General features: G+C 43.7%; 1 protein-coding gene and 1 long non-coding RNA gene across 2 annotated transcripts in view; one reads left to right on the top strand and one right to left on the bottom strand.

Moving 5' to 3' along the window:
* LOC142496480 (uncharacterized) overlaps positions 1-13,140 on the bottom strand; it is a 45,718-nt gene extending 32,578 nt beyond the window's left edge. The window contains exon 1 of the long non-coding RNA XR_012802004.1: positions 13,060-13,140. This is a non-coding gene — a long non-coding RNA (uncharacterized LOC142496480). The remainder of the gene's footprint in view (positions 1-13,059) is intronic.
* Positions 1-25,527, top strand: part of GRIK3 (glutamate ionotropic receptor kainate type subunit 3) — a 314,294-nt gene that overhangs the window by 94,584 nt on the left and 194,183 nt on the right. The window lies entirely within an intron of this gene.

Genomic DNA, 25,527 nt, shown 5'->3' with positions numbered 1-25,527 from the left:
ACCAGACTTACAGTACAGATATTTATACAAACATAATACAGATGTATTACTGACAGGTAGGGGTAATGGCAGGCTTGACCTTTATTAAAAGCAGTCACATTTACCACTACCGTCACACTGTACCTATATACATACACAATAGAATGAATATTAAATCCCCCATAACCAGTTGATAATTAGCAGATAAATCATTAATCTCCCAACTGCTTTAAAGAGGCACTCCTAGGGACTTTGACGATATGGGCAGTGAGGCTCTTATAATAAAGGGGAACCCTAGCTATTGCCCTATCGTCTGGCTGAATAAACAGGGTTGCCCAGTATATACATCATATTGTGGCTCATATGGCCAAATATATTTTCTGAATGTATGTGTAAACCTTTATTTTCTGTGTGTAATGTAAATGCAAGCATAAAAATGTGTTTTAAAGCATAGCCATGGTCTCTGGACATGCAGGGCTGAGAAACCCTTTGTTCAGCCAACATGTCAAGAGAAATGGCTATTGCTGGGACTGCAGGGGGAGGGGTGTGTACTCAAGCCCAGGGAACTGTGACCCTGAGGGGATGGCCATTATTCCGCACAGACTTAGTCATCCATCTCCACTGGCTGTATGCAGCTGAAACTGGACCCAGAGATTTGAAGACCGAACTGACTCAGTTCTCATTGGTTAGATAGTTTGAATTTTCCACAGCCCTGATTGGCCTTTGTAGCTCGCTCTGCGATTGGCCCACGTAGCATCCGAGCTATGATTGTTCCCACACGCAACCTCTGGGGCCACATTCCTCAGCACCCCATCCAATCGTCAGTGGGGCTAGCTCCGATGCGGGAGCAATGCCCTGCGAGCCAGATTGTCCCGGGAAAGGGACCATTTAAAAATAAAAGATTTGAAACAGCGGGTCTCGGGAGCTGAACCGCGTTAATTTCAGCTCCACAGACACCCTGCTTCCCAAGATACATACATCCGGGCGGGTGCCGGTAGCAGACGGGGCTATTTGGAGCTAAACAATGGTAGCTTTAAGGCTCCCATGTCCTGTGGGCCAATAGGAAGTCAAGAAGTCATCTCTTGCGACTTCCTATTGGACCACATGATGAGGGATATTTAAACAGCAGGAGATACTGGCACCCCTATAGATAAGGTTGCCAGGTGGCTTCTCCAAAAATACTGGACACAATAGGGTTGGTGCGACTCGCTCGAGACAGACACACACACCTCTCTCTGACTACGCTGTTTTCTCCTCTCCTTGACCCCACTCTCAGGCTCCTGACACCACCTCCTCCTGATTGGCTGCTGCTGGGTAATGCAGCCAATCAGGATTGCTACCCAGCCCCCTAGCAACAGCCCTGCTCTCTCCCTGATCAGGGAAATCCCACGGCCCCCCAAGCCGGTCAGGTCACTATGTCCAGAAAGGTAACACCAGTATACACATACATGTCCAGTTTTACCTTTGTTTTTTGTCATTGTCATTTTGTCATTTTTTTTACTGGACAGAGTTTCCAAATACAGGACCGTCCGATTCAATGCCGGACACATGGCAACCCTACCTATGGAGGTAAGTATCTCGGGGGGCAGGGGTCCCCAGAGCTGAAATTATTGGGGTGCCGCTCCGGAGACCCCCTGCGTCAAACTTTTTTCTTTTTTAAATTGTGCTCTTTTAATTAGCTGAAGTTTCAGCCACTGGCAGAAATAGGCACTAAAGGTAGAGCTGAATGTAATAGGTGAGGTACAGGACATACAAATCAGGTAAAGTACCTGCTAATTACGTAGAATTGAAGGGGATAGAGATTAAATATTAAATAAATTGAACAGGAAGTCTTCATGTTACCACTTTGGTGATGTCAGTTATGCTGCGGGAAGTTTCAGGTGTCATAGACATGAATGTAATGTCACATACTGTAACTTTCTATTCTCTTTACATGACAGGAAGATACAATGTAGCAGCATAGACACTTCTAACACTGCGTCACTGCTAATGAAACTCACACTCAAATGAAAACTGAATATGAAATCCCATTCATTTCAAACACCCCCGCCTGCTGTTACCAAATGGTCCCTGTCACAGGCAGAGCTATAAATGACAGCACAGGAGGTGACAGCAGAGAGACGCAGAACACTGAACATGGCAGCACACAGAGCAAAACCATGGAGCCCATTACTTGGGGTTATTTAACTGGATTATTCTATTGCTATTCAGTGATTTCTTAATATGTTAAATACAACGTTTTTACCTTACACAAGACAATTCCCATTACAAGTTTTCTTCATTCTAGATTGTACGCTTTCAGGAGCACTCGTTACCTCTTTGTATCTCTATGTGCATATTTCCCCTTATTTGCTTATGTAATGGACATAACTCTGTACCCCCATTGTACCACGCTGCGGAATATGATGCGCTTTACAAATAAAAGATAATAGTAATAATAACTTACACGGATCCGCACTGCTCAGCCAATCACTTTCTTTGTACATAGTTGGAATTGGGAAGAGTATGCGCATACGTAGCAGTCTCACCATTGGGAGCTCAGCTTCCCCAGTCTGGGAGATACAGCATTCATCTCTGACAAAGCAACGTTTTCGGGATCTTAAGCAAGCTTCTAGTGAGTGTCTAAGGCCTGGGACCCGCTGCGCTCGTTGGCGCGGGCGGCAATGTAGCGAGTTCCCCAACAGCAGGGGAATCCTTGCGAGCCGGTCCCGGTCCCCACTGGCTGCACAGCTGACTACACGCTGTGGCGCGTCAGCCGCTAGGAGACACCACAGAATGGTGTTTCCTAGCGTTGACGCGTCACGTGGTGTGGCTGTGAGCCAATGGGGAGGGGAGGCTGCGGGAGGAGGAGAGGCTTCGGGGAGCGGGGAGGAGTGTGGAGTGAAAGCAGCGTGAGTGCCTGTCTGTGTGTGTGTCTGAGTTCGTGCGTGCCTGCCTGTGTGTGTGTATGTGTGTGCCTGTCTCTGTCTGTGTGTGTGTGTGTGTGTGTATGAGTGCGTGAGTGCCTGCCTGTGTGTGTGTGTGTGTATGTATGTATGTATGATTGCCTGCATGTGTGTGTTTTTTTTACTTACCTGCAGCCCGTGGCAGCCCGTGGAGGGAGGGGGGGGAAGAGTAGCGGGTCCCTCCGCTCAAGCCACGCCCCCCCCTCCCTGTCAATCCTTCCACTCCCGCCCACCTCCCGCTCCGGCCCCGCACGTCATGGCCGCGCCCCCTCACGTCATGGCCGCGCCCCCCCCGACCCGTTTGGCCACGCCCCCCCCGCTACGAGAAAAGTAGCCTGTAGACCGCAGATCGCGGTACAGCGAGTTGCACGCGCCGCCGGCAAGCAAGCCAGCCGTGCGGATGCGTGCAACGGGACCTTAGCCTACTGTAAGATATTTTTTTTTGCTAAACATGACACTTCTGCAAGTTTTTAACAGAGAATGAATGTCCGGTTATTCACCTGTTTTTATGATTATGTCAATGTTTCCTGCATCTCTACCATGCATAACTCCTTTTAACATGTTCAAAAATTGGGTCATATTTTGTTTTCTTGTCGTTTGTCTTTCCATGGAAATCCCTGGCTATTGTATTTCAATCCTGGGACCCCGATTGCCAGGGCTTGGTATCTCAGAAATGACCAGTGGTAGGAAAACCCTACAAACAACGGTTAGTGAGTGTGGAAAGCAGTTTTTTCACAAAGGCTAATTTTGAGTCGAGCAGCACAGATTGCTACTTGAATGTCTCTCTGATCATCTCGGGTAGAAAATGACTTGGGACATTTCTAGTGACAGATGCAGATGGCAAATGCAGACACGTGTCACTGTGCTATTTCCAGCCATGGCCTGAAGCTGCTCAGCATTATTATCCTGACGTTGGAAATAGGATAGAGGCAAAGGAGGCAGGAAAAAGCAGCGTTACTGGCTCTTTGGTACAAAGAGGCGACTGTTTAAAGGAGCAATCCAAGCTAGCGAGAGATCAAAGCTGATATGTAAGGAGGAGCAGGTGAGTGGAGAGCCTTGAAGGTATGGAGGAGAACTTCGTGGGTGGTCCGAAACTTGATAAGAAGCCAGGAAAGGGATTTATGGAGGAGATAAACAGAAACTGTTTTGAGAGAAAGTAAAATTATTCTAGCAGTAGAATTGTGGCTAGATTGCAACGGAGACAGTTGTGAGGCAGAATGGCCTGTTAGCATTATGTTACAATAATCCAGATGGGAAAGGATAAGGGCCTGCATTAGAGTTGCAGTAGCATGACAGAGGAAAGAGTGGATCTTGGCAATATTACGGTGGAAGATGCGACAAGTTTTAGCCATGCCGTGAATGTGAGTGGAGAAAGAAAGGGAGGAGTCAAATGTCACTCCTAGGCAAAGTGCTTTGGTGACAGGATAGATGGTAGACTCATTTACGGTGATGGAAAGATGGGATATTGTGCCAGGTTTAGGGGAAAATATGAGTGCCATGGTGGCGGAGCGCCATCCACGAGGCTATAGCCAGGAGGTAATCAGAGACTTGGTACTGAATTGCAGGAGTAAGGGTAGAGGTGGATACTGTAACGGGTACTCGCCACAAACAGTATGAAACCGGGAGGCCAAGGTGGGGATATTGATACACCGTCCTGATGCCACGTCGGGACATGTCATTGTGGGTAGCCAGGTCGCGGAATGAGAGAGCAGAGGTCTAGGAGTGGAGAGATATGGATCGTAGGGGACACTAGCTGAGGTCAAGGATTGGAGAAATCAGCGGAGGCAAGGTGAGGCAAGGCAGAGTGCTTGCGACCAGCACATGTCACAAGAGATTATGCTCAACCAACTTCCTGGTGGGAGAGACTGAGCTTAAATACCAGGGTGAGCCAATCATACGCAGAGCTGCACAGCAGGCGGGAACAAGGCTGGAGCCAATCAGGCAACAGGAGCTTGACGGGGGCGGAGTCTGCGCCCGATCCTCACAGACACATACATCTCTATATCATCTGCATAGAGATGATACCTAAGGCCAAGAGAGTTGATGAGGTCACCATGTGATAGTGTGTAGAAAGGGAAAAGGAGAAGCCCCGGAACAGAGCCGTGAGGTACACCAACAGACAGATCAGCAGAAGATTGTATTGTATTGTATGTCTTTATTTATATAGCGCCATAAATGTACATAGCGCTTCACAATAGTAATACATATCATATAAATAACAAATAATATAAATAACAGGTCATGGGAATAAGTGCTTCAGACATAAAAGTAACATTAAGGAAGAGGAGTCCCTGCTTCGAGGAGCTTACAATCTAATTGGTAGGTAGGGAGAACGTACAGAGACAGCAGCAGGGAATTCTAGTAAGTGCATCTGCAGGGGGCCAAGCTTTATGTGTCATGTGTCCATGATTATCCAGTGCTACTTATATGCTTCTTTAAGCAGATGTGTCTTAAGGTGGGTCTTTAAGGTGGATAGAGAGGGTGCTAGTCGGGTATTGAGGGGAAGGGCATTCCAGAGGTGCGGGGCAGAAAGTGAGAAAGGTTTAAGGCGGGAGAGAGCTTTAGATACAAAGGGGGTAGAAAGAAGACATCCTTGAGAAGAACGCAAGAGTCGGGATGGTGCTTAGCGAGAAATTAGGGCTGAGATGTTAGGAGGGGCAGAAGAATGTAAAGCTTTAAAAGTGAGGAGGAGAATTGAGTGTGAGATATGGGATTTGATCGGAAGCCAGGAGAGGGATTTCAGGAGGGGAGATGCGGAGACAGATTTTGGAAAGAGTAGAGTGATTCTGGCAGCAGCGTTTAGGATACATTGTAGACGAGACGGGTGAGAGGCAGGAAGGCCGGACAGCAGGAGGTTGCAGTAATCGAGACGTGAGAGAATGAGGGCCTGAGTCAGAGTTTTAGCAGTCGAGCAACAGAGGAAAGGGCGTATCTTAGTTATATTGCGGAGGAAAAAGCGACAGGTTTTAGAAATGTTTTGAATATGAGAGGAGAATGAGAGAGAGGAATCAAGTGTAACCCCTAGGCAGCGTGCTTGAGCTACTGGGTGAATGATCGTATTTCCAATAGTAATGTGGAAGGAGGTAGTAGGGCCAGGTTTGGGAGGAAGTATAAGGAGCTCTGTTTTTGCCATGTTAAGTTTGTCGGCAGATGGCCATCCAGGATGATATTCCAGAGAGGCATTCAGAAACTTTGGTCTGTATAGCAGGTGTAAGGTCAGGAGTTGAAAGGTAAATTTGTGTGTCATCAGCATAGAGGTGATATTTAAACCCAAAAGATGTGATTAGGTCACCTAGAGAGAGTGTGTAAAGAGAAAAGAGAAGGGGTCCCAGGACAGAGCCCTGGGGTACCCCCACAGAGAGATCAATAGAGGAGGAGGTGTTAGCAAAAGAGACACTGAAAGTACGATGGGAGAGGTAAGAGGAGATCCAGGATAGAGCTTTATTCCGAATACCAAGAGTATGGAGAATGTGAAGGAGAAGAGGGTGGTCCACGGTGTCGAATGCTGCAGAGAGGTCGAGTAATATGAGCAGAGTGTAATGACCTCTGTCTTTGGCAGCATGGAGGTCGTCAGTTATTTTAGTGAGGGCTGTTTCAGTAGAGTGACCAGTGCGGAAGCCAGATTGTAGAGGGTCTAGAAGAGAATAGGTGTTGAGAAAGTGTAGCAATCGAGAGAATACAAGACGTTCAAGGAGTTTGGAGGCAAAAGGCAGGAGGAAGACAGGTCGATAGAAGGGCAGGTAGGGTCAAGCTTGCTGTTTTTGAGTAATGGTATAACGGTTGCATCCTTGAAGGAGGATGGAAAGGTACCAGAGTAGAGGGAAGAGTTAAAGATCTGTGTGAGCATAGGGATTATAGAAGGAGCAAGAGGTTTTAGGAGATGGGAGGGAATGGGATCAAGAGGGCAAGTGGTAGAGGGAGAAGAGGAGAGCGGCAGTGACATATCCTCCTCCGAGATAGCGGAAAAAGAGTCAAGAAAGGCAGGAGGAGAGTTGGGAAGCATTGTGGGATGGGAGGAGGCAACAGATGGGATGTTCTGATGCATGGATTCCACCTTTTCCTTAAAAAAGTCAGCAAAATCCTGAGGTGAGATGGAGGAAGAAGAGGAGGCAGCTGAGGGTCGTCTGAGAAGAGAGTCAAAGACAGAAAAGAGTCGGCGTGGGTTAGACGTGTGTGTTGATTAGTGATGAAAAGTAGGTTTGTTTAGACTGAGAGAGAGCAGAGTTAAAACAGGACAGCATAAATTTGTAGTGAATGAAGTCTGCGAGCGTATGAGATATATGATGAAGATGAAGACATGTTAGCAACAGAGACAGAGAATGTGCGATGAGAGAGGTATGATGAGAACCAGGATATAGCTTTGTTGCAGATACCAAGGGAGTTTAGAATATGAGAGTGATCTACGGTATCGAAGGCAGCAGAGAGATCAAGCAGGATTAGTAGGAAAAATTACTATGGGATTTTCTTCATGTAGACCATTGGCTACTTTAGTGAGCACAGTCTCTGTTGAGTGAGTTGTATGAAAACCACATTCTAAAGGGTCCAGGAGGGCATGGGAATTAAGAAAGTTGCTTTTATATATATATATATATATATATATATAAATATGTGCATGTGCCAATATATATATATTTGTAACAAGTACGGGACACTCAAGTTAATGTTGTATCAGCTACTTAGGTGCTTCGATGTATATTTCATGTATATATGTATACACACGTGTGTGTGTCTAGGAAAGCAACGTGTACTCATAGGTCTTCATAAATCAATGATAAAATTGGACTGAAATGTCAATCATCAATAACACACTTTATCACTTTATGAAGACCTGTGAGTGCATGTTGTGTTCCTATATTTATACACATGAAATCTACATCGAAGCACCTAGGTAGCTGATACAACATTAACGTGAGTGTCCTGTACTTGTCACAAATATATATATATATATATATATATATATATATATATATTTGCACGCACACATATGTATATACATATACACACCTCTCTTCTTCCCCTGCCATGTACATTCTGAGCCACAAGGATCAGAGTGTAGAGTGTAGCAGCATTTCCTGAGTTGTTATCACGCATCTCTTATCTTCTCCTACAATATGAGCTGTGTGTTTGTCTCTCTCTCTCCCTGTGCCCAAAGATAGTGTTTTACAAGATTGACAAACACACGTAGGCTCAAAGTAATATGCTGGAGATGAGAAATTGCTGATACGTCGCTCTCTGTTTATCTCCTTTCCTTCCATCCTCTCTGACTCCTTTCTCCCCCCTTCCCCGGGGGCAAAGAAACACTGGAATTAAAGGGAGTCTGCAAACAGCCAAGCCTGACTCATGCATTGCTTTGTTCTTGGCTATTCTCAGTATGGGAAGTGTGTTCCAGTCTCCTTTCCTCTCTGGAACGTAAGGCCACGTATTCCTGCATCGTTGTAGCTCTGATGGAAATGTTTGTGTGGTTTATCTTAACAACAAGGCGGTTAATATAATTATGCACAGTATTTCTATATAACCTATCCAATGACTTTTTTTTTTTTTTTTTTTTAAAAACAACAATAGATTAAACAAAAGTAGTGGCACTGTGGCCTGGAATTCTAAACCTGTTAAACCTTGGGGCAAAGATCTTCAGACCTCGTTTTAGAAAGGTCTGTACAATGTTGATACTCTAGAGATTGAAAAAAAGGCCTATAGAAATGAAAAATCCCCTTTTCTTTTAAAGTAGTGTAACCCTCCCTGCCCGGCTCCTAGTGAGCTAGTGAGCTAGTGAGCTTACATCCATGCGCAGCATTTGGCTACTCAGCATAGTTTACTTCAATTCAGGGTACTGGATTCAGACAGCTGTGTGATGAGATTACAAGGGTGAAAATGATGGGCACCAGGAACTTTTATAGTACAACTCAGACGTTATTCAGGTCTCCAGGCACGGGAGACAACACACACATAGTTGTACGTTGCTTTACATACTCTTGGTTACTCATTGACACAGTGCTTCCCTTAGTGTCCACTTTTAACACTCGAAGGTGCATATACTTGGCTAAATTACTTTTAATGGACCGGGCACCTCTTCGGAGTAATGGATCTTGCCTGGTTCTGTGCAGGTAACGACTATACTCCATTCAAGATTGGAAACTCCCACTTCCTTACTGGTTAAGTAGAATACATAGGTGGAACCGCCTGTAGAGCTGACCCACTGACACCCGGGAGCCCTCTGTGTATGGTCAGCTGTGGCATGTGTCTTCCCCCTCTTTGGTGCTTGCATGTTTCTGTTGAACATCTAATTGGGATCCTCACTATAAGGGGACTGCACCTATCTGTAATATAACAGCATACTCTCATCAGCCTTAGATTAGACTGTACCCACCACCACACATCACCCCGATAATCCAAGCCAGATCCATGGCATATACCTTTCAACCACTACCTCCAAAAGTTTTCACGCGCTGCAGAACATTTATGGAGGAAATCCCGGTCAACACTGCCCTCTCCCTTGCCGAGCAAACCTACTTCTCTTCACTCATACAAACATTATCCTCCAACCCTCAATGCCTATTTGACACCGTTAACTCCCATCTCCGCCGACTACACCCAAATCCCCCTCCACCATCACATCCCGAGACCTCAACACCTACTTCACAAACAAGTTTAATTCTATCAGACATGATATCTCTTCATGTATAGCTCCACATACAATACCAATCTCCCCTTACACACCTAAATTCGCTCAAGTCTCATTTTCCACTGTGATCAAGGATGAGGTCTCTATATTCCTCTCATCATATCACGCTACCTCCTGCCCCATTGATCTTATTCCCTCACATCTCCTCCGCACCCTCTCTGGCACACTAAGCCCCATCATAACTCACCTTTTTAACCTCTGTCTCGCCTAAATTATTCCCATAATTTATTGGCTTATTCCCATCTTCTTTCAAACATGCACTCATCACACCCATTCTCAAGAAACCCTCACTTGACTCATTCTCCCCCTCTAACTACCACCCTCTCTCACTAATCTCATTTGCCTCCAAGCTACTTGAGTGACCTGTGTACAACCACCTGACTCATTTTATCTCCTCCAACTCCCTGCTTGACTCTTTACAATCTGGTTTCCATCTTTTACATTCCACCGAGACAGCACTAACAAAAATGACCAATGACATACAGCTAAATCTAAGGGTCATTTCCCCATACTAATTCTCTTGCATCTCTCTGATGCCTTAGACACGGTTGGTCACCCCTTCTCCTAAATATTCTCCACTCCATTGGCCTCTGCAATGCAGCCTTCTCTCAGCTCACGTCCTACCTATCATACTGCTCCTTCTCTGGTGTCTCCTCATCCTCACTCCCCCTTTCTGTTAGAGTCCCAAAAGGCTCTGTCCTTGGCCCTCTGCTCTTCTCACTCTACACCTCCTTCTCTTGGAGAACTAATACAATCTTTTGGCTTTCAGTATAATCTTTATGCTGATGACACCTAATTCTCTCTCCTCCCCTGACCTCTCCCCTCTCTCTCCTGTCCCATGTCTGTCTCTCTGCAATCTCCTCCTCGATGTCTCACCACTACTTGAAGCTAAACATGTCCAAAACAGAATTAATACTCTTTCCCCCTTCCACTGCCACACCAACACTGTCCCTCTGTCAATAACACCACAATCTCCTCAGGACCTCAAGCTCGCTGTCTAGGGGTCACCCTTGACTCTGATCTCTCCTTCATTCCTCACATTCAGTCCCTCACGAAGTCCTGCCTTCTCCACCTACTGTACGAAATATTACCATGATATGCTCTTTTCTCACTCGTGATGCAATTCAATTTCTTATCCACTCACTCTAATGTCCCGCCTCGAATACTGCAACCTTCTCAGTTGGCATTTCCCTTATCCGGCTCTCTCAACTCCAATCCATCCAAAATGCTGCTGCTATACTTATCTACCTCATTCACCGCTCCACTTCGACTCCTTGTTTCATCATTGTCCCTCATTCCCTCTAGACTGTAAGCTCTCACGAGCACGGCCCTCATTACCTCTTTGCTTCTGTTTGTGCATTTTTACCTCACCTGTATGTAACGGTTTATGTGTTTGTAATATACATGTATCCCACTGTGTGATGAGCTCCACAAACTCACACTCTGGACATGTAACTGTAATGGACATGAGAGCTGCCAATAATAACGGCAGTGGAAGGAGGGGGGACTATAAGAGCCTTTAAAAAGGGGGGACTATCAGGTTCAGTCAAGGAATATAGAGTGTGCACATGACAGCAAGAGCCGAGTGTTAAAGTCGGAACGTGAACGAGAGTTCAAGAGCCATCAGAGGGGTCCCTCAACGGCAATAAAGTATAGTGGTACTGAAGCACCCTTTCCAAAGTACAGGCCTGCAAGAGTTAGTACACAACGAACTCCCACAGTGTGCCGGCATCATCACAAGCCAACATACCCAGGATTCGGTGGCTAATACCCCACTGACAGTGACTTACACCTACACAGCGTTATGTGGAATTGTATTATTGCTGTATGTTGTATGTGGTGATGATCCTCTGCTGAGGATCACAGGTTGCCTAGTTATTAAGGGTACTATAAACAAAGTGTAACATCCATATACTGTGTCTGTATTCTTCCCGCCGTCTGACCGCAGACCATGTGTGGCTCATTAAGTTATTGCTAGAGACTCACGCCCCCACCTCAGCAATAGTCATAAGTCTGAGGGCTAAAAAGGAGGAGTTACATACATAACTCTGTACCCCATTGTACCACACTGTGTAATATGTTGGCCCTTCACAAATAAATGATAATAATAATAATAATAACAAACAAGGGCGACCTGATCTCTCCTATTACTTCAGGAACATAATCCCTATTTACACTCCCTAAGGCTCCTCTCCTCTTGTTCTCCAGGAACCTAAAGTCCAGAGCCTTCTCTCCTATATACTCTCCTGTGATGTCAGTATCCCCTTGGCAACACAGTGTGGGAGAGGTTATATGAGGCTATAGAAGGAGTTATAGGGAGAGGTTATATGGAGCAATATGAGGAGTTATAAGAAACAGTTCTATGGGACAATAGGAGGAATTATATGGAGCAATATGGGGAATTATAGGGAGCAGTTATATGGAGTAAAAGGCAGAGGCAGTGCCGTCTTAACGCATGGGCACGCTGGGCAGTTGCCCGGGGCCCCACGAGCATAGGGGCCTTATGCTAATCTATGCACAGACCAGAATTTAACACTAATTTTCCGATCACCCGCCTCAACATTCAAATCTCCCGCTAACTCGGTAGAAGGAGAAAAATGATGCCTCGTAGCAGAGAGTTGGCATGTCTGCATTCGCGAGATTAATTTTTACTGTTTTTATTGCTTGCAATGTTATGGAAGCAGAATATTGTAACAGATTCGCGGGAGGCAATTAACGGTTTTGCTGGAGGTACCAATAAATATAAGTTTATTTTATTGATAATTTACATTTTTATTCCTGTGAGTGGTTGTTTAGGCAGGGCCCAGTGCACTGCTTTGCCCTGGGCAGAGGCATAGGGCACGGTTTTATGGAGAAATAGAAGTAATAGTGACTGTTTATATGAATCAATATGGAGATAGGGAGATGTTATTTGGAGCAATAGGAGGTGTTGTAGAGAATGGGTATATGGAGCAGTAGCAGGAGTTATAGGCAACAGCCATATGGAGCTATATGAGAAGTTATAGTGATGAGTTGTATAGAGCAACAGAAAGGGTAGGGGAGGAGTTAAAGGGAGTGGTTATATGGAGCCACAGGAGGAATAAGAAAGGAGTTACTTAATGGATATATTCTAATTAGAAATAATACATTTTAGTGTTCTTACTATCCTTTTCCCGCATGTTTTGTGTGGCAATAAAACAAGCATAAATGTGTCCATGCATAATGTGCACAGAGTCACAAGAGCTCCTAATGTAACCATAATCTGCCTTCAATCTTTCTTCATAACCTGCCCTCTAGCTCACAATAATAACTACTAATAGAGCTGCCTAGAGGGTAGGGTCGTGATCCGCTGTCTTATATTGTAGCATCCTTTGTAGGTCAAAAATATATTAAAAACAGCTACAATGTTGCAATCTGCAGTGTGAACTTCACACGGGGCATTAGTAAGAAATATAATGATTCCTGAAATTCCGTTACCTTGGTCAGAAAAAGCCGAGTGAAAGCAGCAGTAAGCAATGGCGTTCCGGAAAAGGATGAACATGCTACGCCTGGAGAAACACAGGGCTGTAAAACAAGGGGCTGGGAATCACAGCCCCGTAATTATAGCCTCTGATGCTCTACCTAAAATAGCACCACGACTTGTCATATGACAATCGCGGGGGGAAATAATATAGAGGGGTTTGATTTAAGGGTAAAAAAAGGAATTCTCATGTACGTTTTGTAGGACAGGGGCTCCCTAATTCTTGGTTTACCACACTTGGGCAACTATGTTATCTCTCTGTATTGTCTGTATTTTATACTCTGTACAGCGCTGTGGACTATGGTGACGCTATATAAACATATACATACATTTATTTATTTTTTCAAACTTAAATTTTTTTTATTGGGTAGCAAGGCAGAAATATACAGAAATATAACATGATTAAATAGGTTATCAGGGTTTGATACAAAAATGAAAAGGGGGGGAGGGTAGGGGAGGGAACAGCAATTTGGCGAGGCTTCAATAGCACTTCGAAATAACATAACATACTTTGTTTTTTACAAGAGGGGATCTGGGGCAGCCCCTTTATCCTTTATGGGGTCTGTCTCTGGGTAAACCGGGTTGGTGATGAGAGACATAGATTTCGTAAGGTAGAATATAGAAGTGGGCCGGGGGAGGCAACCAGATGTACCCTCTGGTCATAGAGTGGGGGTGGTTTTACTATATTACAGGCTGAGGGAGTTTTGGGTTACATTTCGGCTGCCTATGAACATTATCCAGGGTAGCCATACCTGTGACGGTAACTTTGTGACAGGCTATTAATAATGCACACCAAAAATATAACTGGGTTGAACTGAACGAGGCTTAGATATGATAAAATATAATTTATTCCTTGAAAAAGGTGAACACACGAGATTATACAAATAACAGACAAAATATGCACTTACTTAAAGTTGGAATTATGAAATAATCACGAATCTTGATTAGCAGTTCATACAGCAATCTCAGAATGACACGAAAGACAATAGCCATAGGCTGGGCCTTGTTTATATACAATTATTTCCCATTGAACACAACCTAAACCCAGCCCCTCTCATAAATCAGTGGGGATGTTGACAGGCTTACCTCAGAGTAAAACTCCTCCCACCCAAGAACGTTTAAAAACTGCTTTTCCTATCTAAATAACTTCATAACTTCAGTTCAGTTATACTTACTGGCACGCGAGACATATTAATACATTCCGGCACGCATGACGCTCCCAATAAGACTAAATATTACTGTGTAATACTAAAATTAAGAGAGATATTAATATCTGTCTCTTAGTACCTGCTAGACATCATGTGTCTGTAATCCTTATGTGCGAATCAGTCCCACGAATACACATATGTAGCTTTTAGCACGTTCAGCCGAGGACATCTCATAATATTCTTATATTTAATAAGGTCACTCATTCTGATATCTCCTTGGGTAACCGCACTCCTGGCCCCCATAACCCCTAGTCAATAAATCCTTTGAAGCAGGGACTCGTGTGTAGAGAACATTTGTCACAGGTGCTAGATTTCACACCCAATGCTCCAGACATGGGCCTAGCTGTCTCTACCAGCAATATACCCTTGGTCTGCCAATTCGGTATTAACATACTGTAAACTAAACCCCCTCTGTACTTTTCACACCCAACTTCAATCAAGCCTTTTGAAGCCCAGATATTTCTGAAAAGACACCACACATATTTGTATTTTCCTAAACTGTAGCTCATTAACCCCTTAAGCCCCAGTGTGTGTGAGGTGCAGACACTGGCACAGAAACAATACATTTATACAGGGGAATAAACAGTTGGATGGCTGAAGCAAGGCAAAAACACATTACTGGAACCCAGTCCAGTTAACCCCTTGCTTCCCAGGTGAGAGTAGAGGGTGGCCAAATGGGGTGTAACCCCTTTAATCCTGGGCCAAATCCTCTCTCTCATGACAATACTTTCTGGTAGTTGTCGTATGTATCATTCAGAAACGTGCCGGGTTAATATGGGTTATTAGCTTGTTCTCTGCTCTAGTGTGGCCCTGAAGTGGTTTGTTTAGTAGAAACAGCCACGGATCTAGGGGGATGTCCGAGCCCATGATCTGGCCGATCCAGGATCTCACCTGCCTCCATAGAGCCTGCACACGGGGGCATGACCACCACATATGCAGAAAAGAGGCCACCCCACCACAACCTTTAGGACACATAAGGGAGTAGCCTGGGACATATTTAGCTATATTTTCGGGAGTATTGTACCATCGGGTCATTACTTTATACGCATTTTCCCGGATGGTTGAACAGATTGAGCTTTTGGCTACCACTTCGAAAATATCCTCCCAAACCTCATCCTCCAATTCCTCACCCAGGTCGGCTTCCCACTTCTCCATAAATTTAATTTTAACTTGGTCTTGGTAGGGAAAATTGGCCGTATACTGTAGTTTCGAAATCAGCCTCTCATGGGAGTCTGCTCCCAGGCAAAGTCTCTCAAACAGAGAAACAGGACTAGTGGGATTGACTTTAGTATAAAAGGTTTTTAATTGGAGATAGCGAAAGATCTCTCCCGGTGGGACTCCCCTATCTTTAACCAAATTATCAAAAGGCATCACTTTAAAATCGTGGCTAAAATCAAAGAGTCTAATACATACATTTTTAAAACATTGATAAAATGTTAATTTTTCTTTGTTACACCCCCCTTCCTTTCCCCCCCATGGGGTTACCAGGTTACTGTGAGGAGTTAATAGCAAGATAGTGTGTGCTGGGACCCACATTGTTACCATGGGGGTGCTGATCTTAAATGGGATATATAAGATAGGGGGAAGGGTGTAGAAGTCAAGTTCCCTGAGGACAAGAGATGAGATGCCTCGGGGAGATTAGATAGGGATGTTCATAAAGTGATAGCACAGACCAGACTCCCCTGCTTCATTATGTTGTAGATAGGGACAGTGTCCCTTTAAGTTAGGATCCCAGTAGAAGGCTAATGGAGTCCTAAATATCTAAGAGTCTGGAAAACGGCATAACACAGAGGGGCTTAGGAAAGAAGACTCCCGGCTGTCAGCGGATCTGCATTAATATTCCTCATCAGTCTGTATGGAAGTGGCAGTTCCCTAAAGATAGCGGGTCAGTTGAGAGAGACTAACCAGGACTCCCATATGGACCTTGTGTAACCGGGGTAATACCGATGAACCCGAAGCAACAAAGGGGGGCCGGGTCCCACAATAGCAACTAAGTCAATTTACCTCCATTTGAGTGTTAAGAGTGGGCACTAATGGAACCACAGTATTCATGTATCTCTGTTATAAAAATCACAGTACAACGTTGTCAATGAGGGTATGAGTGGTCCCTGTGCTTTGGAACACCAATAAAAGACATTTGTACTGCCAAACGTTCCTGGCACCCATTATTATATATCCTTGCTACCCATCGCTCTGCCACCTGAATCAAGCACCCTGAGTCAAGGTAACCCATGCCGAGTAGCCAACCATTGCACAACGATGTAATCTCCCTAGGAGCCGGGCAGGGAGGGTTACATTTAAGAATTGTTTTTTTTAATTTTATCTTAAAAGTTAGAAATGTGAGAAATCGTTGAGCAGGTAAACAAGTAAGTTATAGTGGGCACAAAAGTGACAATAGCCTTCCACCGTGCAGCAGTGGTAAAGAGCTCCTATGTGCTACGTACCGCGCACTATACTGTCATTGTAAAGCGCTTTAAGTCCCATTGGGAGAAAAGTTCTCTATGGGAAGAAAAAAGTACTTATGAGCTGATTCACATGTTTGAGACAGGTCTACAAATCTTCCTGGCCCTATAATTGCACAGCATAACGTGCTTCCACTGAAGCAAAGGATTCTGGGCAATGAAATGCAAATGAGCACTTACAATGTGGCATTAGAAATCACTGACCAAATGTGTAGGTGAGAATTAATTCAAGAAAGGCTGCTCGGTTTTGTACATTGCTTATACCCAGGACATACTTGAAAACGAGAGGTAACTCTCAATGTATTACTTCCTGGTAAAATATTTTATAAATAAATAAATATACAGTTTCATGAATGTTAATTGGAAATCTTATGAATTAGTGGTGCAACCCCTGTTAGTTTGCAAAAAAAGCTTTTTTTATGACATTTCCTTTTCCATCAGGGCCTCTGAATAGGGTAAGCCACCGTGGACCTCTTACATCAATAAAGATAAGGCATGTGAAGACTGGGGGCTTTGCCTGTTCCGCTCATAGGGATTAGTAATGTGCCAAGCTGTCCAAAATGCATGCGCAAAGTTTTAAGAGTTTTTTTTCCCCACCAAATTCGATTCCCTCCCCAACGTTTTGCCTCAAAGGGCTAATGTCTCCAAATTAGTAACATTTCAGCAGAATATCTACAGACAGTTAAACATGGTGTGTGCGTCCTATTTATATTCATTAAGAAAATGTAGCTGTTTTAGAGAAATATACTACTCAGCATATTAAGAAAAATGACAATTCACGATGACTTAATGCAGCGGTGCGCAGACTGGGGGGGCACGAGATTGTCTGCAGGGGGCGCAGGGTTTACAGAGGCTCCGCGGGCTTCCCAAAGGCACTTAAATTAAGTGCCGGGGAAGCGGCAAAGGCGTCTGTAAACTGCACTTACCTTGCTCCTGGAGATGCGTCGCCATGGCAACGTGGCATCAAATGACGCCGCGAGGTCATGTGATGTCATGACGCTGACGCCGGAGCCAATGTAAAAGGGGGGGGAGGCGTGAAGAGAGAGGAAGAGCCGGCAGGGGGGCGCAAGTAAAAAAGATTGCGCTCCGCTGACTTAATGCTTAGCGAATCACTTGAAAAATCTGACTCAGTTACTGCTTTTTTTCACGACTCAAAAAGGGCAAATTTTGCATGGTTTGCAACCTCGTGTGAAACTTTTGCATATCTCTACTCACTCTGTACCTGTTAGAGTAGCGATTCTAAACATGAAGTTTGTGGGGTGTCTCCAACTTTTGTCAAATAAAATATGTAATGGGGGATCCCAGGCAGTATACTGGGTTCCTGGGCCCGTGTGGGGACTGCGCACTTAGTAAGACCCCAAAACTGCACCTTAGTGTGGATTGTTTAGCTCTCACAATAAGTTCTATAGTCGCTCCCCACAATGCTTTGCAACTACAGTGGCAAAGCATTGTGGGGCATGACTTTGGAAGCTCTCGCAATAATTGACAGCTACACCCCCCCACGCCCCATGCTGCCTGCTCACACTGAGGTGCAGTTTGGGGCCTTATTAAGCATGTTCCCCCCAGCAGGCTCAGGACACTATAATGCCAGGGATCGATCACACAGTTCTGTTAGCGATAGTCAGATGACTCGGCAAAAATATTTATACATTTGGGATTCGCGGAATAAATATTTTCTATCAGGGCATGCTCAGTGTAAGAAATGTTGGGAACCACTGTGTTAGAGTGCCCATTTCATTGTTTGCTTTTGCCACAAGAGGATTCTGGGAGAGGAAATAGCAGCCACATTATCCCTGCTGCAGCAGCCAAACATTAAAACGAAAGAATCGCCAGATCCTTTCCTAAACCAGACATTTTTTTTTTAGATCACCTTTTATATGACACGTTTAGCCTGATTTTAACCCTCTTGCTGCCAGAGGGGTTTTGCGGAGAGGTTAAAGATGCAAACATGGGGAAATCATTACTACTCGTTTTGGAAAACTGTGAGGGCATTCCGACACCCCCTTAACCCCTTTGATGCCAATGGTGGTGAAGATGTCAACTCGCACCTTTGAAAGATACTCAGCATCACTATAGAGCACCAGCCAACAGCTGCCAGACAGACAGAGATGCTGCTAATCCTTCCTTGTTGCCTGTAAGCATGTTGACTATTGTAATAGAAAACAGGCTTCAGAGTTAGCGGCAGTGGGAATGGAACAGGGAGCTTTTTATCCCTTTGATGACTTCAAGCCTACAAACAAGCAGCGACTTTTCTTTCCCCACCCCCCCCTCTAGATCCAAAAACCAATTAATTTCACAGTTGAAGTTTTCGGGTGGCCGCACTTGTTTGAAGAAAACAAAACTTGTGCCGTTCTGTTTTGTGAAAAGAATAAAGAGCAAAAAATTGGAAATGCAGCCACAGAGATTACTGTGTAGAGATTAAAGATAATTACTGAGATTGTGAACCTGTTTCCCATAAGGGAGAGTTGTGACTCCAATATTCAGTATATGGCATTTTTTTTTTTAGGGCAGCGAGGTTTGATCCTGATTTAGGATCACAGTTCTTTAAAAGTTACTAAAACCCTATACGAGCACTCAATTTTTTTTTAACCACGTATTTTAGCCATTGGTTTCCTTAGAATGATTTAATCACCTTGAAAGTAACATTTTTACCTATTTGCTTCCGGAGAAACAAAAATATTTCTATTTTCTCAGTGTCGGGCTCTATTCTTACCTGGTAGTTATTGTTCTTCGGCATCTCTTTGGTTAATTGTGGCAGCATAATCCGCTGAAACCAAACTACAGAAGAAAAAAAAGCGCGGTTTCAGAATGTATTTGCATAAAAGAGATTAGGTTAAGATTGGGAAAGCTCCCCAAAGTGTTTGGTTCATATGTAGACCATAAAAGTTGAACAAATGATTAAAAAAGTAATTGTACTTGACCCCCAGTCCCCTTCTTTTTTCTGTATCCCCCTGATATACTGTAGCTGCATAAAAATGTATATACAATTTAAAAAAATATAAATATACTTATACTTTGATTCAGAGTAACGCCTCCATTTAGGCAGCTTAACATGTCACTGCTGGTTGTTCATTTTTGCACAATAAGGGACTAATCCTTTAACTTTTACAGAACTTCTGGCATTTGCAGTCATGTGATTTCTCCAGAAGGTATCACACACACACACACACACACACACACACACACACACACACACACACACACACACACACACACACACACACACACACACACACACACTCCCCCCCCCCGAGTTCTCTGTTGGGGGTGGCTGTCTGACCATCCTCTAGAAAACTAGACTTTCTGCTGGTACCAACGTCAATACGGCAAAAAGAAACCACAAATATCTGTGCTAAATTCAAATATAGATTCTAATGACTAAAATCAAAGAGGACATAGTGAAAGAGAAAATAGTAGTGAACAAAGGGTGAATAATAGATTATGGCAATTAATGAAAAATATATAATACATAGTTACAGAGTTACATAGTACTTGAGGTTGAAAAAAGACATATGTCCATAAAGTTCAACCTATGCTAAATTGAGACGACAATTACTTATCCTATATTTGTACTGTATTTACAGTATTTTTATCCAGAGGAAGGCAAACAAAAAAAACCCAGTGAAACATTGTCCAATGACATCTCATAAGGCGAAAAATAAATTCCTTCCTGACTCCGATAATGGCAATCAGAGTTGTCCCTGGATCAACATCCTTCCCATGTTTACTTATTTCGTATATCTTTTTCCTTTCTAAAAAGATAGCTAATCTTTTTTTTGAAGATACAGTACCTACTGTATCTATTGTCATCAGATTCTGGGTAACTCAGGGCATACTGTACTTAATAACGAGAGGTAAACCTCAATGAATCACTTCCTGGTAAAACATTTTTATAAATAAATGGGTAATGAATTCCACATTTGAACTGCTCTTACTGCAAAGAATCCTTTCCTTTGATGCTGGTGAAATCTCCTTTCCTCCAACCTTAAGGTATAACCCTGTGGCGTTTGTGCTGCCCTTGGGATGAATAGTTCTTTTGAAAGCTCATTGTATTGTCTTCAAATATATTTGTATATAGTTATTATATACTCTTAGACGCCTCTTTTCTAATGTAAACAAATCTAAATTAGCTAGCCTCTTCTCATAAATCAGAATTTCCATCCCCTTTATTAATTTGGTTGCTTTTCTCTGCACTTTTTCTAGTTCCATAATGTATTTTTTATGGAGAGGTGCCCAAAACTGTACTCCACATTCAAGGTGTGGTCTTACTCATGCTTTATAGAGGGGCATAATTATGTTTACTTCCCTTCCATCCATTCCCCGTTTAATGCACAATAAGATCTTATTTGCCCACGCTTCCAGTCTATCCAAGTCGTTCTAGAAAGAAATTACATCCTGCTCTGATATTACTACCTTACACAATTTAGTGTCATCAGCAAATACGGGGACTTTGCTCTCTGTGCTTACCTCAAGGTCATTAATAAACAAATTAAAAAGCAGGGTCCCAGTACCGATCCTTGAGGTACTCCACTCACAACTTTAGCCCAACCTGAAAACTTTCAATTTATGACAATTCTCTGTTGTCTATCCTTAACCAGTTTTAATCCAATTTCAAATATTTTGACTGAGTCCAATATCCTTTATTTTGTACACTAAGCTCTTATGTGGAACCGTTTCAAAAGACTTTGTAAAATCTAAGTAGACCACATCAACTGCATTACCATGGTCTACATTTCTACTTCCCTCAAAGAAACTAATAAGGTTTGTTTGGCACGACCTATCCTTCATAAATCCATGCTGACTATTACTAATAATTTTGTTATCCATTAGTTATTCCTGAATATTATCCCATACTAAACTTTCAAGTAGCTTCCCCACTATGGATATCATGGTCACAAGTCTGTAATTCCCTGGTTGTGATCTAGCTCAATTTTTGAAGTGAAACTTCTATGGTGGCACCTACAGTACCAAATGAAAATTTCCCTGGGATTAAATCGCCTACATGGAGACGGAAGTGCAGTCCTTGAAGTGGCGTCACTACTGGCAGAAGAGGCCGTAGCAAGTGTTGGCAGCTCACAACAGCGCATGCGCAGACACCACCACAGTAACTTCACCAGAGTCTCCCCCCCCACCCCACACAGGCACATGCCGCCACAATCACCCACCTCCCCTCCTCACAGCATCTCTGTGACCAACCAGACTCCGGCCTCATCCCCCGCAGGGACTTCATCACCGGCTTCTCCTGACTGCACTGTGCCGCTGGGAAAGTTTACGGGAGATGCTGACTCCAGCCTCATCCCCCGCAGGGACTTCATCACCATCTCCTCCTGACTGCACTGTGCTGCTGGAAGAGCTTGCGTGAGATCCCACCCCCCTCAAGCACCACACTTGGAAGACCCCCACAGCCCCCAAAACCACCACACTTGGGAGACCCCTCTCCCTCTCGCAAAACCGCCCCACTCGGGAGACTTCCCACCCTCTACCCCCCCCCCCCCCGAGCACAGACTCACCACCGGTTTCTCCAGACTGTACCACTGGGAGAGCCTGCGTGAGATGCCTGCAGGAGATTTCCCCCAACACCCATACCGAGACACACATACATACGCACGCATGCACACACACACACAAACACGCAATAAATATAGGCACAGATCTGCTTTATGACAATCTTGTGGTACTGAGCCTGTGGAAATGGAGTCCTTGAATGTCAAATATATAACGGTTTGGCTATTACTGAACTTTGCTCCGTAAGAACTCTCAGGTGCATGCCATCAGGACCAGGATCCTTATTTACTCTAATTTTATTTGCAAAAAATGATCAAGAGATGATCACCAGAAGATACCCGCTTAATTGCACTCAGCCTAATTACTTGTATTTCTTATAACAGAACAGTAGGTGTCCAAAACTTGCATTTGTGATGCAAACACCAAGGAGGTAAGTACAAAAAATAATAAAATTTTATTAAACTCTTATATCCAAAAATATACATATACACTCTAATAAAATGTTAAAACCAAAGTCTCTATTGTCTACACAGTATCTACCAAATCTTGCATGTAAATCAAATAGCACCTATACAAGTGCCAAATAATCACTGATATCCAATTTCAATCTTCTCCGTGAGGTAGTATATATGCAAGGATCTGGGAAGTGAAAATACCCAAACATGGGTTGATGCATGGAAATATATGTCTTAATAGTTGTTACCCATGACTTCAATGTTTGAAACAAAGTAAAGTATACATTGGTATAATGTTGCAATTCTAACAATTCAGGATGTGTGTCCTCCCGTGTTCAAATCTCAACAACAGTAAATCCTACACATCTAGTAACACTATTGTGACCATTTACATACAGATCTAGATGTCATAAACAGATATTAGCGTATAGCTTGATCCGGCAAACACTTATAATGTTCACATTTAAACGTTTAATTTCCCCTTTTGTACGGTGTACCCCATAGATGACCTTGCATAGGGAAAGGGGTATGGTCAAATCGTTTCTTAGAATCCACATATACTGCTTGCTAATGGAGGGTATATATTAGCATAGTATCGCTATCATAGAGATTCACAGTATATAGTGACCACAGTGAAACACCATAAGTAACAGATCATGTATGCAGAGTGGAATTGTCCCAAACAGAACGCTATCTAGGCTGTTTAAAAACATCCTTCACAGGTGAACTTCAGTATCGCTATCATAGCGGTTCACAGTGTATAATGACCACAGTCAAGTATCATAAGTAACAGATCATATATATATATAAAGTAAAATCGTCCCAAACAGAACGCTATCTGAGCTGTTTAAAGACAGCCATCACAGGTGAAATGCAGCATTCGGCTCAGAAACACAGCCAATCCGCCGTGTACCATACAGGGGGTTAATACCCTCTTAGCGTATACAGCTCCCAGTGCCTTAGTTTAATGTAGCTAGGCTAAACATTTGCGTGTTTGTGGGTAAGTATAGAGCCATACAACCGTGATTTTTCTTCCATGCATCTAGTGTTGGTTCAGCATACTGTGTACAGCATGTTCCTCCGAGCTGGCTGACGTCATCAGTAGTAGCGTCGCCAGGCTGCCGACAGTAGTAGCGTTGCCAGGCTGCCCGACAGTAGTAGCGTTGCCAGGCTGCCCGACAGTAGTAGCGTCGCCAGGCTGCCGACAGTAGTAGGGTTGCCAGGCTGCCCGACAGTAGTAGCGTTGCCAGGCTGCCCGACAGTAGTAGCGTCGCCAGGCTGCCCGACAGTAGTAGCGTCGCCAGGCTGCCCGACAGTAGTAGCATCGCCAGGCTGTCCGACAGTAGTAGCGTCGCCAGGCTGCCCGACAGTAGTAGCGTCGCCAGGCTGCCCGACAGTAGTAGCGTCGCCAGGCTGCCCGACAGCTGTTTCGTGCCGTGAACCGGCGCTTCTTCAAGAAGAAGCGCCGGTTCATGGCACGAAACAGCTGTCGGGCAGCCTGGCGATGCTACTACTGATGACGTCAGCCAGCTCGGAGGAACATGCTGTACACAGTATGCTGAACCAACACTTGATGCATGGAAGAGAAATCACGGTTGTATGGCTCTATACTTACCCACAAACACGCAAATGTTTAGCCTAGCTACATTAAACTAAGGCACTGGGACCTGTATACGCTAAGAGGGTATTAACCCCCTGTATGATACACGGCGGATTGGCTGTGTTTCTGAGCCGAATGCTGCATTTCACCTGTGATGGCTGTCTTTAAACAGCTCAGATAGCGTTCTGTTTGGGACGATTTTACTTTATATATATATATATATATATATATGATCTGTTACTTATGGTACTTGACTGTGGTCACTATATACTGTGAATCTCTATGATAGCGATACTATGCTAATATATACCCTCCATTAGCAAGCAGTATATGTGGATTCTAAGAAACGATTTGACCATACCCCTTTCCCTATGCAAGGTCATCTATGGGGTACACCGTACAAAAGGGGAAATTAAACGTTTAAATGTGAACATTATAAGTGTTTGCCGGATCAAGCTATACGCTAATATCTGTTTATGACATCTAGATCTGTATGTAAATGGTCACAATAGTGTTACTAGATGTGTAGGATTTACTGTTGTTGAGATTTGAACACGGGAGGACACACATCCTGAATTGTTAGAATTGCAACATTATACCAATGTATACTTTACTTTGTTTCAAACATTGAAGTCATGGGTAACAACTATTAAGACATATATTTCCATGCATCAACCCATGTTTGGGTATTTTCACTTCCCAGATCCTTGCATATATACTACCTCATGGAGAAGATTGAAATTGGATATCAGTGATTATTTGGCACTGGTATAGGTGCTATTTGATTTATATGCAAGATTTGGTAGATACTGTGTAGACAATAGAGACTTTGGTTTTAACATTTTATTAGAGTGTATATGTATATTTTTGGATAGAAGAGTTTAATAAAATGTTATTATTTTTTGTACTTACCTCCTAGGTGTTTGCATCACAATTGCAAGTTTTGGACACCTACTGTTCTGTTATAAGAAATACTGTACAAGTAATTAGGCTGAGTGCAATTAAGCGGGTATCTTCTGGTGATCATCTATTGATCATTTTTTGCAAATATATTTGTTCTTCCCCCTGCACCACCATTTTCCTCATACTTTGATTAATATTAAGGTAGAGCAGGGATGACCTTTCTCCTATTCTGATTACTCTAATTTTATCAAGCCGTCTATGCATTTCTTCCTCAGTTAACCAATTGTTCGTT

The sequence above is a fragment of the Ascaphus truei genome, chromosome 6, assembly GCF_040206685.1.
Source record: "Ascaphus truei isolate aAscTru1 chromosome 6, aAscTru1.hap1, whole genome shotgun sequence".
NCBI classification, from domain to species: domain Eukaryota; kingdom Metazoa; phylum Chordata; class Amphibia; order Anura; family Ascaphidae; genus Ascaphus; species Ascaphus truei.
This window is presented reverse-complemented; position numbering and strand designations above follow the sequence as displayed.